General features: G+C 48.0%; 1 long non-coding RNA gene across 2 annotated transcripts; it reads right to left on the bottom strand.

The window, feature by feature from the left end:
• Positions 1-592: 592 nt before the first annotated feature.
• LOC306803678 lies at positions 593-13,969 on the bottom strand. 2 transcript variants are annotated; one of them, XR_013774659.1, is made up of 4 exons: positions 13,398-13,969; positions 5,903-6,065; positions 1,716-1,970; positions 593-1,420 (listed from the first exon to the last, which is right to left on the bottom strand). It is a non-coding gene; the product is annotated as an uncharacterized lncRNA (long non-coding RNA). The 2 variants fall into 2 exon arrangements; XR_013774660.1 differs by having other exon boundaries at positions 593-1,970.
• Positions 13,970-20,261: the final 6,292 nt, after the last annotated feature.

The raw sequence follows: 20,261 nt of genomic DNA on the forward strand, positions 1-20,261 counted from the left end.
AACAAATTTTTGAGGAAACCGGTGCAGGACCAGGAAAGGGGATTTATCCACAAGTCCTTTCATCTCCTTCGGGGCGAGAGGTCATTATTTGTTCCCAAAGGAAGGGGTGCTAAGGACGGCAGGTGTGCCGTACACTTGTCCTCTCCGAGAAGGGCAAATTCCTTTAACACTTAAGATTTTTAGGGGCTTTCCGAGTCTTGATGCTACTCGATAATTGTGTCTCTATGTGCCTTTGATTTTTTTTGTTTTGTTTGGTTTTTTTTTAACAAATCTTTTCGGGTCACTGTGGCGCACGGAGCTGGGGACCGCGGGGCAGGAACGGGACCCGGGGCAGGAACGGGACCAGGGGCTGCCTCATCGCTGGGCTCCGGCTGCCACCTCGTGGTGGCCCAGCCCCGTGTCCTGCGGTGTTCCCGGGCTGTGAGGTGTCCCGGGACAGCCTCCCGGCCGCTCCCCCTCCTGGCACAGCGGCAGTGCCGGGGCAGAGCCGTGCGCCGCCACCGCAGCTCCGTCCCTGCTGCAGGAGCCCGTGCGGCTCCTCCGCTAGCCCAGCATCCCCGCAGACATCCCGGAAAAAAGGAGTTTCTGTTCATACCGCTGGCCTGCGAGCTAATGGAGCCCTATTTTCGGAACAACCCGCGGCGCACCGCAGGAGGACAGTGGGATATACAGCATCCCGCAATCTCGCATCTGCAGGCGCAGCTCGGCTGCCCTGCGGCTTTGCTAAGGGCGGTAAAGCAGAACAAGGAGAAATGTGTCAGGGAGGCTGGTTCCCTGCAAAGAGCCTTTCCCCAGGTGCTGTGTGCACGGCCCGGGGCTGCAGGAGCGAGGACGTGCCCAGCATCACGTACTCACTCCGCTTTTGGGAGCGGGACTCGCTCATCCCTTCCAGCCGCAAACGGGGTGGGTGTGAGAGGAGGGGGTATCAGGGCTAATGCAGCCCTGAGAGCCAAAATGAAAGGGAAACACAAACTTTGTGACACTTTGTGAATTTAGAGACTGCTACACATTCAACTCTTGCTGTGAACTGCCTGGAAATGCCAGGATTCAAAAGTGCAGAAAAGCACTGTCTTGTGGGTATGTCAAAAGCACCATCCTTCAAAAAAAGGGAAAGTCCAGAGGTTGTTTTAACAAATAAGGTGAAAAAATACTTGGCAAATGTAGCTGCATCTCACCTCCAGAAGAAATTAGAATTGGAATGGTGTGATGCAAAACAGTTAAATTAGAAACATCCTGAAAAGCCTTAAGGGAGATTTAATGAGGCACTTTTTAACACCTATATGCACAAGCTCCCAAGAACCACTTGACAAGAGCCTTTCTCCTGCCTTTTTGCTCATATTTTAGCTTAATTGACAGAGGAAATGTAAAAGGATATGAGCAGCAGGGCCAGAGGAAAGCCCATGGCAGGCCAGTCAGAATGCTGACAAAAAGAAAAATAGAAATCACAATCTCCAGCACAAATGCACTCACTCTCCCCCACCAACCATTACTTTAAATTCCTTGATGAATTAAACCACAGTAATACAATCCTTTCTACATTGCTTAGCATGCTCAAAGCTCACATCACTCTTCTGCCTACCCAAAGGAGCATGATCTAGCAGGAGCTTCACACAATTAATGTAATTGCTAATTAATAGAGCTGCTTGCTGTGGCTGCAGCACACAAAAGGCTTTAACAGGATCCAGGCCTAACAGTGTCTCCATGCAAACACTCACCTGCTGTCACTCTTGTTTTTACACTATTTCTGAGCACACTTTGGTATCTCAGATGGGATTAAAAACTCAGGCAGAGACCTGAGACAGTTTCAAAAGCAGCCTGGATTTGCTAATCGACCCAAATTAGCTGTTTCAATGCCTATCTGATCATGAAGATGTCTCTTCTCACTCTGAAGAGATTTGTGCAGCTTAGCCATGACTCAAGGTGCAAGTGCTGGGGAAATGCAGGTCCTCTGGGGTGCTGGTTCCTCAGCCCTGATTAAAAAAAAAAAAAAATGCAACAAAACAAACCACATAACCACACCTAAGAAACTTATTTATGCTCAGACTTTGTTTAGACATTTTCAGAAAATCCCTGTCGCCCTGGGGCTGAATTTTTGTGTTTGGAGCAGTGCAAGGTTGTGTTTTGTGAACCATTTCCTTTGTCAGTGATGCTTTGGGCCATTTTACTCTCTCCAAGCCATGAAGTCAAGCACCACACCTCTCTGTGAGGCAGGAGCATGCCCCATTTTCAGCCTGCCAGAAAGATCCGTGTGCCCATGGACTGCTTATTCCCAAACACGAGGTAGGAAATGATGGGAGCAGGGTACAGCCTGCTCACACCCAGACTGCCACCAAGAGCTGGGTGGTGTGGCACTGCTCCCTGTGGGGGTGGAGGTAGCTGGCACCTTTTGTGTTTGCTGGTTTGCTTTGCACAATATCCAAGGAGGTCTCTGCTGGTCCATGAAGCTTCCTGGGGAGGTGGCTTTCCCAAAATAATCAAGAGTCCAAGCCTGGTCTCACAGGATAGCTGCACGTGGGCCCTGTGGCAAAAGAAAATCTCCTGCCAGTGCTCCAGCACACTGTCCTCAGTGTCACCATTACAGATGGCAAGAGCCAAGCCTAGAGCTGCTCTCAGCCCCCTCCAGCCAGCAGGAGGGAATCCAGAGCCTGTATTCCTTGAAATCACCTGCAAGGAACGGCACAGGCATGGGATGTGGTGCGAGATCCAGCCTGTCAGAGGGGAAGGGGACAAGGAAACGCCACCAGGTGCTGGGCACCGGTGCTGCTGGACACCCGTGCTGGGCCAGGCTGCTCAGCGGCAGCTGTGCCCTGGGGACAGAGCCCCGCACAGCTCGGAGACAGCTCTGCCTCCCGCCCAGTCCTTGCCTCTGGTGTCCCTGCGGTGCCAGCACGCTCGGGGTGCTGTGTGCTGCGGGCTGGCACACAGAATGTCCCTGGATGAGCGCTGAGGGTCCAGGGGAGCTGAGTGAAGAGCCCGCACCACCTCCGGGAGAGAGGAGCTGCACAGCCACTCGCTGCTCTTCCAGTTTTCCATTCTTTGCTCATTTTCATCTCGCCCCTCCTGATGAGCCCCAAGTCCCTACGTGCCGAAGTAGGGTGAGAAGACTGACACGATTTTTCCAAAGCCCCCGGCGAGTCGTGGGACCCGCAGCCCAGGGCTCTGCCAGCTCCAGCCCCGGCAGGCCGGCAAGACAGCGGCCGCTGCTCCCCCAGAGACGGGGAGAACAATAAGGAATACCAGATCTGCCGCAGGAATGCGGGAGATACCGTGGCGGGGGGCCCTGAGAGTCTGGGCAGCATTTGCTCACGGCTTGGCCGCAGCCCAGGGGATGGCACTCGGACCGCGCTGTCGCCGGCCGCGGTGTCGGGGGACGAGTGAGGGATGCGCGGGGGATGCGCAGGGAATGCGCAGGGAATGCGCAGGGGATGCACAGGGGATACACAGGGGATGCGCAGGGGATGCACAGGGGATGCACAGGGGATACACAGGGGATGCGCAGGGGATGCACAGGAGATGCGCAGGGGATGCACAGGGGATGCACAGGGGATGCGCGGGGGATGCGCAGGGAATGCACAGGGGATGTGCAGGAGATGAGCCGGGGATGCACAGGGGGTGTGAGGGGGATGCACAGTGAATGCGCGGGGGATGCACAGGAGATGCGCAGGGGATGCACAGGAGATGCGCAGGGGATGCACAGGAGATGCGCAGGGGATGCACGGGGGATGCACAGGAGATGCGCAGGGGATGCACGGGGGATGCACGGGGGATGCGCAGGGGATGCACGGGGGATGCACGGGGGATGCGCGGCCCCCCCGGGCTCCGGACAGCAGATGGCAGCCGGACACCGCCGCACGGCCCCGCAGAGCGCGGGAGCGCAGCCCGGCCCTGCTGGAGGCCGCTGTGGATCAGCCACAGGCTGATCCCGCCCGGGGACGCGCGGGGATCCAGCGCAGCCGCCCCGCGCTCCCAGCGCGTCACCCGCGTACGTGCGGCCCCGCACCGCTGCTGCCCCGCCACAAACCCACACCCAGGGCAGCCAAAACCCCTGCCCGGCTCCAGAGCAGCAGGGAGAGGCAGGGCACATGATGAGCGAGGCTGTCAGCACGGCTGGGCATCACTACCCGGGCTTCACTCCCGCTCCCTCCCCCGGGCACCCTGAGCTCCGGGAGTGAGCCAAACCAGGGTCTGCACCCTCCTGACACGCCGATTACAGAGACATTACTCTGTTGGGTAACATTTTCCCTCAATGATTTAGGAACTTTAACCCAATTTTGAAATGTAGGGGAGGCTAAGCTGGATTACCTTAGCTCAACTCCTCGTGTCATAAGCCCCCGAGAAGTGGGACTGGAGGGTTTTTCCTCCAGAAACCTTTTGTTGGCTCGCAAAATCCTTGGGGTTTTTTTCTTAGCTCAGACACCAAGAGGGGGAGTTTTCAACATCCAAAAATAAATCAAAGACACCATGATGCCTGCAGGGTATTTGTTTCTCCATAGGAACGTGAACCTGGTGGTTTAGTTTAAGGGAGCTAAGCTAACTCTCACATTTTCTACATTCCTCTTTTTCCTGATAGATCAAGATCGACAGGTTTGAACTGTTGTTTTAATGAAAACCTACTACTCCTGAGAGGGTTTCCTGTTTTAGAAAGATGATATTTCAGAGCTACAAAATTCCAAACAATTTGACTTGCTATCACCTTCGTCAGGTCCCTTAACCTCCCGGTGCTTCTGCTGGGCATTGATGAAAGGTGGGTGACATTTACCCATCAAAAAGGCACACAGACTTCTGCAAAACAGTAAAATGTCCCTAAAAAGAGGACTCTTAAAGTGATACCCTGAACCTGTGCATACCTGGTGCAAACCAGAGACTGCTGAGTGAGGCCTGGGAAGCACCACTTTTACCAGGGCACCACCAGAGCTCCCTGGCACCATTCCCTGCAGTGTCACCTCCAGATCCCCCTCCTCTATTCCTGATCCCTGGCAGCCAGGAAACCTCCTCGAAGCCCTTGGGAGACAACCATGAACTGAAGTATATTAGCCTCTAATTAACTGGATTTAAATCACCACACAGCTGCTACCCCCAAAATTCTATGGAAATTAGCCCTCTTTTGTCACCACCACCTCTCATTCAAGCTGCTGAATCAATTCCAGGTAGGTTTTCCTCTCCCTTGTGCCTGTGGAACCCTGACAACATCCTGGGGTAAATCTAAACATGACCAACCTCAACAATGTAGCTCTGGAGAGTTTTCAGAGCTTAAGATCTGCATCTCAGAACAAGTTTGGGGATAGGTGCAAATGCCTTGTTGAAAGTTCAAGTATTTGTTTTAAAGTCACAAGTAACAGGACTCCCTGACTAAATTTTTGGTCCAGGAAACTGAACTTCAGCTCTCAGTTTTGTTAATTCTGCAATCCAAAATATTTTCTTTGCTGCTTTTTTTTGTCCCCTTGACTTTTAAAGGCAATTAGGATTTTCCAAATGTTCTGACAATTTAGAAGCTCTAATATGTAAAAACACTTTCTTGTGTTACAGAAGTTTCTCCAAATTGTAAAATGCATTACAAAGGGGAGGGAGCCAGCCCCATGTACAGTGTTTGGGCTGCTCCTCTGGCAGAAAAAGACCACTGGCAGCATTCAAAGCATGGAAAAAGGAGTTTATCACCCAGATCCTTCAAACAGACAAAACCGCCTTAGCTGGGCAGACCGGCCCCGATTTCTCAGCGCTAATCCCTGGAGGTGCAGGTCTGCTGACGTCAAGCCTGCTGTGGTTACTGCAGGGCTCACAGCCCTTCAAACATTCTGTCTGCAAGCCCCAGCCCAGCCCATGCACACAGCAGCTCCTCAAAAGCCTCTGACAGGGGTGGCTGGGACTTGGGAATGTCGAGGGCTCTCGACGCCTCACTGCTCACCTGCTCCAACTGTGCAGCCAAGGGTTTTAGGGACCTTAGAAATTCACACTTGAAGAAGCCAATTACTCTCCTGCTTGACTCAGAAATCCTCCTGGAACATTGCTGCTTCCTGTCTGAGCTCCTCTTTTTAAGCCAGGTTTTCTGCCTGCTATCCGAAAGAAGCCTATAAAAAAAGAGAGGACAGCAAAGCTCAGGAAAGCACTAATCTGATGTGTAGAGGCTCACAGGTGCAACAGGAAGGAATGCACATACCCATCAGGAAAATGGAATAGGCATTAATGATTTTCAAAGCTAGACTCTCACTTGTTATTTCTCTCTGGCTATTATTTTTTAAAGCCTTGAGGATTCCTTTTATCAGGGAATGTTTCCTGAAAAGTTCTTGCAGAAAGAGCTTTTTTTTTTTTTTTTTTCCCTTTAATCCCTTTACATTTCAGGTACATAAATGAAGCACTTCATAAGCTGCTCCCTGAGCACTGCTCTAGGGCAGGAGTAATTGGGATTTTGGAGAATGCTGAGGCTTATCAGCTTGCTGGAGGAGCTGGAGCAGGGCCAGCAGCTGTGCCAGTGGTGGAATAGCACATCCCCATCCCATAGAGCTGCCAGGGAGCTGCTTCCTCCTGGATGCAGAACTGCATGTGGGCTTATTTTCTGCTTCCCTGTGTTCTGCAGTGTAGACATCCCTGGGGGTCCCAAAACTGCAGGGTAAGAACTCATCCTTCCTTCTGGCCCTGATCCTGCACAGACATGTGCACATGCTTAGTGCTGAGCATGTGAGTAGCAGCACTGATCTCCATGGAGCAATCCAGATGCTTGAGCCTTTGCACATTTGGGAGCAGGGGAGAGGAGGACACTGGGTTCTCTGCTTGCCTGTTTTACATACACTCCTGAGATCCCACCCAAAAGAGAGAGCGCAGCAGCATGGCGCTGAGCTATAGAGCTATTTTTATTTCCATCTCTCGTGGCCTTGCTCAGACCTGCTATGAATTATCTGGGATATCACACCCCAGACGAGTCCAAACAACAGGTCTTGCTGCAGACTGTCTGTGTTTAGTGGGGTGATTTAGTTTCTGCTTTCCCCCCACCCCGTCTTCTTCCTTATTCCCATTAGTGACACGTTGGCTGCAGAGAAAACTTATTCATGCTCTAGAAATGTAATATTTACTCAAAACAATTTTTATTTGGCTTGGCTTCTTCCCAGTGCCATAAAGTGATAGCCAACCTCAAGTGCTTACATAGACAACATGTGCATCTGAGTCATATTTCTGATCCCTGTTATAAAAAGCACACAACCTTGTTGTTTGGTGCAATAGGATGGGACTGAAGGCAGCAGCACGTCTTGAGCATAGCCCGTCTCTGGAATCTGCAGAAATTCACCGTGCTCCAAATTTAGAACTTGTGGGTGGAAGCTCGGTCAGGAGCCAACTTTTTATACCATTACATCACAGGAATTGAGGGCTTCGTGCCAAGGATCCAAGGAAATTAATAAAGAGCAGAGGCTGTCCAGCTGTTTGAATTTAAAGTCATGGCAGAGAGGTAATTATTAATAAATACGGCTTTATTCGGAACGTCGTAATCTCGCCGCTCAAATTGAACATATCCCCTCTCCTTACTGCAGCTCCCCGCTCTGTTAGAACTTGCAAAGACAATAGGAAGGAATTAACTTCTGTGAGAGGGAGGCCCAGGGAAGCTGGGATCCCTCTGGCCAGATGTTGTGTCTCCAGCTGAGCAGCGCTGTGTGCCGGGGCATCGCGGCGGGAGCGTGGCGCGCACGCTTCCAGCTGAAACACACTGAGAGCTGAGCTCTCCAACGGGCAGGGATCAAAGCCATAGGCAGCTCATTTGGAGACAAACTCAATTTGTTTGACCTCCCTGTGCTGGGGCAGCCAGTGAGAGCTCAGATGTCACAGCCTCCAGGGAGCTGATGGTAAAGCACAGGGCTGCTGGCCAACAGGCACAGGGTGACCTGAGCAACTTCATCCTGTTTGTGTGTGCCCACAGCCCCAGCAGGGCTTGGCCCTGGCTGCAGAGTGGGGCTGGGGCTTGGGGAAGGGCTGTGCTGGTGCTGGCAGGGGGTCACTGCCCTGTGCCCCCACGGACTGGGGAGCCCAGGTGTGCCACATCCCACTTTTGGCACCCCAGATGCACAGCATACACCACAGACACCTTCCCAGCTCAGCCCCCAGCAGGACAGGCTCTGCAGGGAAACACCTGGCTCTGCAGAAAGGGGTCAGGGGTCCCTGCTTGGCCTGCATGCCAAGGGCTGAACACAGGCTTGCTGTGGAACACACAGCCTGGAGAGTACAGCAGTGTCTGTGGAAAAGGGGCTCCCCTGATGCTCAAACCACAGAAATGTTGGTATGCAGCTTCAGAGATTTACAGCTTATACTCGCCTCAAGGGTATGCAAAAGCTATGAATAATTAGAAATATGGCTCTGGGTTCTCTAGGAAGTTCCCCATTTCCATTTTACAGATAAACAAGCTGAGGTAGAAAGCAACTGAAAGCTGCTTCAGTGGGATGATACTGTTGGCAAACCAAACACCAGAGTTTCCTGGGAGATGCTCCTGCACCCACAGATACCTCATCATGCTTGCACATGTATTTCTTGCAGCAGCACATACCAAACAGCTTTTTACATCCATGCCTCACCAGGAACAAGCACAGCAAAGACCAGGACCTGCAGCTTCCAACAGCCCCTGCTCTTGTCTAATCACACACTCACACAAAATATTAAAAAATACGGTTTAAAAACCATAATCAGGAGGTTAAAAACAAATTTAAAATAATCCCTTCAGCAATGTGCTCACAGGGTGACAATTTCCACAACAGAAAGAAGACAGTCACTGATAGGGATAAAAAGCAGAAATCAAGTCAGTACAGAATCACAGAATTTAGGTTGCAAAGACCTCTAAGTCTTTCCTCACTTCTTAAATATTGTGTTTACACCTGCAACACAGGCATGGACATGCAGGGGATGTTACAAGAGTCAGATTGCTCTAGATTCAACAGGCTCTATTACTGGATAAACCTCTTGTGCTTCACCTAGAAAAATAAGATGCCAACCATTCATTCCTGCCAGAGAATCCACGGGGACATGCTGGCCATGCTCAAATACAGTGCTATGTATTTCTTCTCTCAGCGTGTAGCTACTCGTGCTTGACTCTGTATTTCATGTTTTTTGTGAGCAGCTGTGAGCATCTAAAGATTAAAAACCTCAGGTTTATTAAACATTTCACTTATAGTCAAGAGAAGCCCTCCTGTGATGAATGTCCCACAGAGAGAAGCTGGGACACTGCAGTGGGTGAGGAGAGCCTTTGGATGCTGCTTCCCTGTGGGATGGGAGACCTTTCTGGGTTCCCTCTGGGAACCTTCCCACCTCTACAATGGCACAAGGAGACTTTGAGGAGGGGTAATACAGAGTTTTCCTCAGCTGCTAAAAATATCTGTAATATAGGACTGGAAAAGCGTGAATGAACTTCAGTGGTTGAATAACTTGAAGAGAAATTAAAAAAAAATATATATATCAGGGCAGAAAACACTCCAAAAAGTATCACCAGATATTTGCCAGAGCAAAATGGCAAAAGAGTTTTTATTTCCAACATGAGTGCCCCTGGTAAGCTCAGGTTGGGGAGTGAATTACCCGTTTTACCTGCATTCTTATGCTGTTTGGTACCCCAAAGCTTTTTGGTGCGTGGTTCTCTTGCATGAGAGCGTCTGCAATGGCAATGCCACTGCTCCTTCCACATGTGGATAAAGGTGGAAGAAGAAAGTCAACATAATGAGCAGTCTGAAGGGCACCTTCATGCAGCCCAGAATCTGGGAATGCCTGCCTGTCAGAGCCAGGCAGGGGATGCTCATTGTCCCCAGCCCTTCCTTTCAGATTTTGCAGGACAGTAACTTCACTTCCTGGAACACTACATTAGACAAGCAATTGCAATTAGCAAGTGATTCTATGGAAATAGCTGAAATGCTTCAAGCTATAGCCCAACAAATTTTAACCCATGGCCAATCTCCAACTCTCTTCCCACTGAAGTCAGAAGCAATCCCTCCTGCCCCATCTACAGCTCTTAGAAATGCAGGGAGCATTGAAAATTTTGGAGACCTTGCCCGTTCTTATAACAGGGCAAGAGTCAGATTTTCAAAATGCTACTCATGCTGCATAGAAACCTCCTCCCCAGAAGTACCCCTGTTTCCAGCAGACAATCCCTTATTTCACTGCTAGTTCTAGATGCAGCCAAGGATCATCCTATTTAAAAGTCATCTTCCAACAGCAGTAGCAATGAACACACTTGGCCAGCTAATTCACCTTCTGCAGTCATGGAGCTGGGCTAGCAACCTGCTTTATCTCCTGGCAGTGGTGCTTGGAAAACCAGCTCCAACTGGTAGCAGAGAAATACATAAAACATGGAGAAGGGTTTTAGGAGAAGGTGGGTTGGTGGCTTCTTATTCTGACTTGTTTCCATGAGATTCTTAAAAGTCTCAAACCCTGGAATGAAGGAACCTTGCTCGCGCCTTATTTTCCAGCAGCTTCTTTAAAAGATGAGTCATCTGGAAAGCACGGGAAGTATCAGGGTAATTGCTTTGATGTCTTTTATAGAAATTTGGGATGGATTTGAAAGAAATGAGGGAAGTGCTGTTATTTCCTCTTGGAATGGCAGGCGGACACGACTGGTGCTGTTATACAACGGAGCGAGCAAACAGCAGGGCGCACGCGAGCCGGGTGCGAGTCCTCCTGATCGAGTTTAGGTCTGGATGCTGGTGGACTCAGCAAACAAACACTCATGTTTATTCTAACAGAATGAACAGAATGTACCACGGGGAATGTGACTCACTTTTCCATAGGAGGCCTGTCTCTGTTCCCTGGATTTGGATAAGGAAGTGCTGCACCTCTCACTCAGTTTGTTCTACAGAGCTTTAATGAGCCTGTCCCAGCGAGCTGTCACCCTGCCACATAAAACCTGATTCATTTGCCTCTGTGAAAATAAACGTGGCTTTTGACAGGACACCCTGCACTAGGCCCTACTAAATCAGCCAGCCAGACTCACTCACAGGTGGTTTGAGTCTGGAGTGCTTTTTGAAACAAAAATATGCAGCCAGCCTCAGCAGCGTGTCGGCTGCTTTCCCTTGGGTGACAGGCTGTCCTGCTGCATCCAAAGTACCCCTCCTCCTCCTCTGCCTTTTAAACTGGGCCTTTAAAACCACAGCTTTCCGTAAGAAAAGGGTTTGTTGAAAGCAGAGTTCGGGGAAGGGGCAATGAAGAAATGATCATATTTTTATTTCAAAACTTGTAAAACTCCGGGAAAAAAAAGCTGCTTATTAATTCACAGGAAATTCTGATTAAAGTAGGTGTCCTTACAAGACCCTCCTGCAAGAAATTCAAATGAAGGGGAGGGGAGGGAAAGAGTTTTTAAGTAAACAAGTGAGAAGAGCCAGGGAAAACAAGAGCAGTGAGCAGAGTCTCAGGTGGCTGACTTGGCAGAGCAGGGCGTGAAGGAAGGAAGAGGCTGTGGGACAAGGAGCCGCTGGCGTTTACAGTAGTCAAGAACTCTCCAGAGTTTGTGACTTCAACCACAAGTTGCTTAACAATACTGTAAGATCCTTCTCCTTCACATCCAGCCCCAGCCAGGCTGGTCAATCCCTCCCTGGGTCCAGGGGAGTGCAGGTGCAGGGTGGTGGTGCTGGACAAAGCAGGAGGAGCAGGACTGGCAGAAGGAGAGTTCAGTGCCCCTTGAAATCACAGGAATTGTGATGAGAAAAGACAGCTCTTGGCTCAGGTCTCGGGCCCTGGATAGCAGGAGGCTGGTGAGTAACAAGTTTGGGATTGAGGGGCTGCCCTGTGGTGTAGACAGGGCCACTTCCAGCTAGAAAGAATTTCTTTCCCCCCTTCACTGAAGTCAGTGAAGGCTTTCCAGTGCCAGAAGAGAGAAATGTTGTGTTTATCCCTTCCCAGTGACTGATGCAGGAGAGCAGAGGATCCACTAGAGAAGAGGTGATATGAACTGGCATTTCAGAGACCAACTCTTTGCTGTGGCTTCCTACCAGGCATTGAAAGTTACTGTGAAGGCACCCCTGATTCATGCTTGTGATGGAGATTAACCTTAGCTAAGACTCTGCAAGTCAGAAAACCACTTCAGATTAAGAAATGGAATATTCTCCAGGCTAAAAACTGCTCAGGTTATATATCTCATCCCTATGGGAATTTGCAAGGATCTGCAAATACATTGTTTTAAAGCTACCAGCTGCAATAATGGAGAAACTAGCTGAATGACAGAAAGGCAACCCTAAAATAGTCACCATTAGCCCCAGGGGGCTGGGGGTGTGTTGGGCTGTGGTTTTCTGTGCTCGGTAGCGATGTGTCATCCTAAAGAGCCTGCATTTAACAGCAGAACAATGCTGTGCATGGTGTCACCTTCCCAGGGGCTCACTGTGCAACAGCTTCTCCAAACTGCTCCATTTCCACTGCTGAAGCAGCTCATAAAAAAAAAAAATATATATATCCTCATACAGCTGGGAATTATAAAACTCCACAAGAGCTTGTGATGCCAAGGACCTTTATTTGGAGGCACACCTCCCTTCCTAGTGCTCTGGAAGCTGGTCTTTTCCAAAAATCTTTCTATAGATGCTAAAGCAAGGATGGATCTGGCCACAGTTCATTCAGCATGAGTGATTAGATCTTAAAGGGATATTTTCCTCTTTTTAAAAACTCCAATTCTTCTTAAAAATTCTAACCCATCTTTGTGATGAGTTAAAAAAAGCCCCATCACAAAAGAACCAATCCTCATGCCTATGTCAGTGTCTTAGCTGTATAAATTTAAACATTCCATTGTAAGCTAAGATTATCTTGCCTCTTGCCCACTGAGACATGTGGGTTTGGCTTTATAAGACTCCATAGCTGGCCTGCTTGAACCCTGTCCAGCAAGTTTTCATCTAAATTGATTAGGACTTGGAACGTATTTTCTTGGACAAATTGTGTTCTAATGAATAGAACACTCCCTCACAGCTGTCCTGCCAGAAAGCCAAGATTTTTTCTGTCTAAAAATCATCCCAAAGCGACCCTTAGATAAAGTTCAGAATCCATTTTCATTTTTTTAATTAAGAAAAGGTTTGCTTAATTCCATTCCATACATTTCAGCGCTAGGCAGCTGACACACGATTCCCCCCAAACATTTTATTTTAAAGGATTTGGTTGTGATGTCAGGTCTGCCACAGACAATACATTTCTAAACACACTGTTTACATTAAGCACAAAGCATGAGGATGGTTTCAGCAGGAGGAGAAGCCTCTCTCACCCCTGGATACCTGTAGATGGCACAGAGAACAAGCTCAAGGTCGGCTCCCTTCCCCACGTAAAAAATTTAAACATTAATGAAGACAAACAGGGAATATCACTATAAAACCTCACCCAAGCACCAAGGGATTCCCACAGTGCCCTTCTCCAGGGACAAGGCTCCTCAAGAGACCCCTCCTCACCCCCAGCAGGAACCTTCATCAGCTCACCTTCAAGTCCAGGAGTGGGCTGGCTGGGAATTCCTGCCATTAATTATTGCTGGCCAAACAAAGACAGCTCTTCTCCAGCCACTCCGGGGTGAAAGCTGCCCCACTTAGGATGAAGGCACCTTTTCCTTTCAGCATTTTACTCCATAGTTTCTCCCAGATGTCCCAGCTTGAAACCTCAGTGAATGTTTGTGTTATGATTAGCCCATCTGGAATTTTTATTCTACCAGCACTCTCATGGTAGACAAGGAGGATTTCATTCAATCCAGAATACCCAGGGGACATCCATGGTTACATCATATTCCTTATCTCCTTGCAAGAGTATTTCTAGGAACCAGGAGTACAATTTGAGACAAGATCAGATCCTTCCTAGTCTGGCAAAAGATGGTTCTGACCCATGTGGAAATAATATATTTTCACCATGTTTTCAGGACTTAACTGACACGTGGCACTCAGAAATTAAATATGTGTGCAGGAATTTAAAGGAACTGGTCTTTCCAGAAACACAACTTCTCAAGTCTTTAAACATTGGTTATATCTTTAACAAGACAGGAAACTGAGGCAAAGTCACTTCTCCTCAATCTTGATTGGAATTTGACTACTTTAGCTACAGCCACACTCATAGAAGGAAAGTAAATTATGAGACATCGCTCTGCTGAAATGAAATAAGAAATGAGCACCATGATACTGCTTGTGGAAAATGGACCATAAAAAGACAGGGCACACTGAGCTTCAGAAATGTAGCTGAAATTCCCTGGAGAAGATGGCAGCTGCTACAGTTATTGGTTCAGTCACATCAAAATGATTAGTCAATATGCATCATTACATAGCCAGATCCAACTTAAGCTTATGCTGCTTTGACAGACATTCAGAAAAATATCATGCACTTCTTCTAGAGTCCATGTCATCTTTGGCTTTGGGTGAAGAAAACTGGGTACATCTGCATCCATTAATTTGAGCCCCATTTTAAAAAAAATTTCTGTGTGCTCTTAAACCATTAGAACCTAAACATAATGACAGGGAATGAACACGAACAAGATTTGCTAGCACTTTATCACACTGTGTTCTGCAGCCTGCTATTGTCTGGAGATGTGGTTATAATGGGCAGATTATACAGCATTAAACCCTCCTGAAAGCATGGACAGAAAATATGATATAATCTTGCTTGGAGCAATTATCTTTAAACACAAGAACAGCTTCAGCATCCAGTGGAGAGCAGCAAGCAAAGTTATGGGCCCAAGGCAAAGCAATGACCAGCTGCCAAGAAACATCCTCATCAGCCTTTGTTAGAGTTTGCCTCTTAAAAGTCATTGTGCAGCATAATTAAGTTGGTAACATGCAGATGAGAAAGTGGAAAAAAATGTGAGGACATAGGGAGATGAAATGCTTTAGCACTGAAAGATGTCACCTCCTCTGTGAAATGCTAATATTGTGAAATGAAAAGAGAAGAAAGAGGGAGTCATTTCAGGATAGTCTGGAATGAGAGATAAGAAGATTGCAATCTTCTGGTAGTCTCCTACAAAACCTCCTTCTGCATCACGAGGGCTGAGTATGAGCACAGCAAGAGGGCAAGAGGGCAGTTATGGGAACAGACAAGAACTGCAGCCTCAGAAATGGGATCTCAAGACATGGTGGCTCTTTCAAGAGCCTGAGAACTTGATCCACAAGTTCCCTGAAATGGCAGCAACAGGACCTGAAGGCTTGATCAAGCCTAAGTCATCAGAGAATGATTAACTTCACGATCAGGGATGTACAATGGGGTAAGAAAGCAGGAGAGGGAGCAGAACTTGAGTCAACCCTTGTGATCACCCTCTGGTGGCTCCTGTGTGCTACCAAGCTGATCACAGGCTTTAAGTCTTTTTTGGTTGTGCTCCAGCTTGTTAAACACGCTCAGCTCCTCTCAGTGTTTATCTGTTTTGCAGTGTGGGATGTGTGAGTAGTTCCGTGACATTATTTAAAGCTTTTAAGCAGAGACAGACAAAAACATTTAGACAGAGACAGCAAACTATTTCTTGAGCTGAAGAGGAGGTTTCAGGCCAGATCCCAGTTATCACGTCCAGGTTAAGTTCCCCTTGCACCATTTCCAGATTTGGGCTGTCTTGGGGAGCAGCTGGGAATTTCCTGTTCCTGAGGTGACCCATGGGTGGCATAAGGTCAGACAAAGCCAGGCTTGTGCTGCCTGCTCCCCAGATATCTGGTGACAGGAGGGGACAGCAGGCATCCACTGCTGCTGTCCCTGTCTAGGAGCCCAGCAGGCTGAAGTTCCAAAGCTCACCTGAGCAATTCCTGCCTTTGGACCCACAGGTATGGAAGAGGAGAGAGCAGGGAGCTGCTCCCAGGATTGTGCAGCAAGCAGAGCTTTGCCCTGGCTTGTGCTGCCTGCATGACTCAAAGGCTGGCATGGAGAGCCCCCTTCTACAGACAGACAGGCAGGAGACTCTGGCAGCAAGACCAGGCATTGCATTCCCTTTAACTCTTTCAGACCCAGCAATTAATCAGCACCCAGGAGCCATGTGAACTGCCAGCATCCCAGAGCAGCCCTGCCTCAGGCTGGATTTCCACCCTACTGGAATGACTTCTGACCAGGGACTCCATAAAAACCCCCCAAAACAGGTGCTGAACAGCAGATACACCAGATCCAAGCTTGTGGTAGGTGTTGTTTTGCAGGATCCATCCTTGCTGATGGACTGCACATTTGTACCTCTGTGGCTGGATGGAGGGACAGGAAAAGCACAGCACAGCATGGCACAGAATGAGCCAAAATGTCAGTGCTAAGCAAGCAGAACAGAGAACCAAAGAGAGATGGGAATGGGGTAGAAAGCTCAGAATTATGGACAAATGAATGAACCAGCAGTACTGGAAATGGGAACAAGCTGTCAGACCTTCATCTCTTACAAGGGACAACGAAAATATGGTAATTTCTGGTGATTTTGATGGAAATAGAGTTATGCAACAATGATATTGTTCACAGTGATTCAATTAAGACTCTGTCAGCACTGTCAATCAAACCTAATTAACCTGGTATTTAGCCTTTTATAGGAGTCAATTATAAAAATGTGCACTGCACTAAAACTCAGCATTCTAGAAATGGTCCCAGTCCTGGAAGGGTCACCTTTTTGGCACAGCAAGCTCTTGAGACAATCCCACTAAGATGCTAAGGTATCTCTGTCTGAAAAGTTGACAAGTTCATGCTGCATTCCTTGCTTACACAGTCCTGTCCTTGCAGTTTGTGGGAATCTGGGGTGTCTGAGGAATGCAGAGTCTTGTGTCCTGGCAGCACATCCTATCACCAAAATTATTTCACAGAGAATCAATCCCCAATCCTGACACTTCTAGTCGTGTGAGATTCAAATCTCTGCCTTTCCATGCTCATTACAGCTCAGAAAATGCAAACACCAGACAATGGACTTGCACCACTTGTGAACATTTTGGTTTTTGGGCTGGATGGTGACAGAAGCTGTTCACTATGTGGAGGAACAGGCTCCTCTGGATGTCAGCAAGACCCTATGGGTAGAGCATGCCACAAACCTCAGCTGCTGTCATGTACAGCCCTGTCCACTGGGGCCACAGCACCTCCAGCACTGCCTCCTGCAGCTGTGGGACATGCCTTTCTCCTTGCCTTGTGGCAGCAAGCACACAGCAGCCTGGAGTCACCAGTGAAATAATTTAGATCTCCAGTTAGCTCTCTGAGAGGGTATTATAGATAAGATTCAAACAGAGGCTGAAAAAATTAATATAAATGAGAGCAACAACCAACACTCTCAGAAAATCCCATGTTCTGCAACTGTTATTGCTTCATCAGTGACAGGAAAGAGCAGTGTTCTAAAATAGAAGTTCACTTAATTGAATTTCCCTTAAGGCACAGAAAATAAGCTTCCATGAAGTGGTATCAATTGTTCAACAATAACATGTTCTCCCAGCTGAAAACTGGGTTAGGAATTTGTATTGTATTTTCACAAAACATAATTCCTAGCCCAGTTTCTTCCTCCTCCTTGAGATAACCAGGCAGATTCCACCTCAGTGATCACTGAGTTAGACTATGTGGGTCAAACAGTACATAACCAATGTTCAGCTTCTCCACACTCCTACTTAACATGTTGGATGGGGCTTTAGATGCACAAAGCCATTAAAGGAGCTCTTTGTTTAAATACCTTTGTATTTAAGGTTGTATTATTTTTTTTTTTTTATAAGTAGCTCTGCATCTTTATCCTCTGTGGTGGATCACACCTGTGTCAAGCCCAGGTGAGCTCAGCTGCAGGCAGGACTCTCATCCTTGTCCCTCCTGGGTTAGGGGGCAGGCAGAACTGTACACCTCAGGGTGCTGAAAAATACAAAGGAACACTCAAAAGCTACAGAGCAATGAGGACTCATATCTGTTTTTGGTAGCACAGAAAGTGTTAACAACCAACACTCACACATTTAGGTGTGAAATAATATCTTTGTGCAAGTTTGTCATAAATGTGGCTCAGAACGCAGGGATGGCCATGCTTTCCAAATCTGTGCAACGGGAAGAATGTTTCCTAGGGAATAAGGTCAAAATATTAGCATTCAACTGAATCAGTATGGGCCAAATTAATGAAGTTACTTCTCCATCCCAGACTTCCACAGGTGAAACCTGAGAAAGCGGTTGCATCAACAGCACATCAATCCATGGCACTGGGCAGCAGGACAGAAAAACCAGCCTCTGGAAGTTTCAAAGCTCCATTCAGCTTTGTCACAGAAAGGTTAACTGCTGTTTAAACAATGCTTCTGAACAGATAATGCTAATTAAATGTTTGCATTCAAATCTTATTACACAGTGCAATAAGTTTGCTTTCTGCACAAACACTGCGCATCCGGCGGGCAGCAGAGAGCTGGGGGGGCAGAGAGCTGGGGGGGCAGAGAGCTGGGGGGGCAGACCCTCATGAGTAATAGCTCAATCCCATGGATCCTTTTACAGCTAAAGGCAAGGAGGGGAGAATATTTGCCATCTCCAGACTCCGTGCGTGTCTGCCTCGAAGTTTCTTCTTATTCTCCAGGGGTTTGCAAAATTATGCGTTTAAATATTCGTTATCCTTCTACTCTAATACTGCTTAAAACTCCTTTTTTCAAGCCCAGGGATGACATAGCCAGTGGATGAAAATTATATTCCATAAAAACAGAGTCTTGTAGCAGCTCTGGGTAAGTCAAACACCCTGAAGTGAAGGATAGCAGCTAAATCATCCATCCAGATGGGAAATGTTGACAGTCCCTTAACCAGAGCAGCTCTGCAGTATGGAGAGGTGTGCAATTTGGCTCTGTTAAGCAGACCTCATGGAGCTATTTATTCTGTCCTCGAGCTGAGCAGGAAGTGTACAAAGCTCACTGTTGCTGGACACATCACCTGGCTGCTGTGTTCCCTCCTGGAATGCAGAGCTGGATGGGCCCTTCCTGCACTGACGTCATGCTCTGCCATGAGCAGGATTTCTCTGCGAGCCCAAGACCTATTCCTCTGACCCCAGGAGCACATTGGATGCGGTGCATCCAATTCCTGACAGGAATGCTTCATTTTGCTCTTGAGCAACCATTTCTGAGCAGGCCAGGAGCAGAATCCAGCTTTTCTTGGCTGAAAGGATTGGGATGTCCCAAAATGGGGCTTTTAAAACAGATGAGTGAAAAAGCAGAGAGCCCAGAGGACCATCGCTCTCCAAAGAAAATCATACAAATCAACAAGGAAAAATTCCTCTCTGTAGCTAGGCTTTCTAAGATGGTCAAACAGCTGTGTGCTGTTGGGCTTAGCTCTGCTCCAGCAGAGCCCTGAATATCCACTCCAGTGTCTGAGCAACTCCCAGGGGACACAGTGAGTCCCTGGGGCTGCCTTAGGCAGGGGCTGAACAAATCCACCCTGAGAGTGCCCCAGATTTCCTGTGGGACTCTGCCTTGGGGGGACAACTGCTCCTTGCACATCCCTCCTGCCACCCCAACACCCTGTCCCTGCCCCTTCACATCCCTCCTGCCACCCCACCACCCTGTCCCTGTCCCTTCACATCCCTTCCTCCCACCTGGAAGCCCAGGGCAGAATTGATTTTTCCCCTTTATTTGCCCTTCAGAAATAACTACCAGGTCAATATCAATCCCTGTTCTCTAATGAAAGTTTTCTCTTCAGAGCAAATAGTGTTGTTTTCAGGCTGCTCCTAACACCTCCCAACATGCATGTAAAATTTTGCTGAATTTAGCCAATGGACATTATTTCAAAGTGGTAATTAAAAAGATGACTTGTTTTCAGCTAAAACAGTACAAAATACACTAGGTACTTTGTCCAAAGAATCCCTCCCAGATTTACAGCAGGCCAACTGGATTCATAAACTGTTCGAGTAATCAAAGAGATTTAAAATAGGAAACATTTTCTCCTCTGTTTGTGCTGATTTTTCCAAAATCAGATGGCAGATACAACATCAGCTATGTTGTATTTATGTGTATTTCTACTACATATACATAATATATAATTTACACATATGTATAAAGACCCTTCCCTGGCACTTCCTAGCAGCCTGCAGGTCATTTAAGAGGTAGGCATTTTTTGATATATGAATAGGGACACACTCATCCAAAGCACATCAATATTTTTGGCATGTTCTGAACAGAGGAACTTCAAGAGCTATAAATATTTCCAGGGGGCCTGGATATCTCTTGAGGTGGAGCATTACATCTTCCCACTTCCAGCTTAACATGGTGCAAGCAGGCAAACCCCAGTGAACCCAAGTGCTGCCCCTCACCACCCCTTTGTGGCCTGATGCTGTTGCAATTATTTCCTCTGTTTCTGCACCCTGCCTGCTTGGCTTTGCATTTTGCTGAGCCTCAGGGTGACCTCTGTGGGCTGGCACAGAGCAGAGGTCCAGTGGGTGTCCC

Source organism: Erithacus rubecula (assembly GCF_903797595.1).
Source record: "Erithacus rubecula genome assembly, chromosome: 6".
NCBI lineage: Eukaryota > Metazoa > Chordata > Aves > Passeriformes > Muscicapidae > Erithacus > Erithacus rubecula.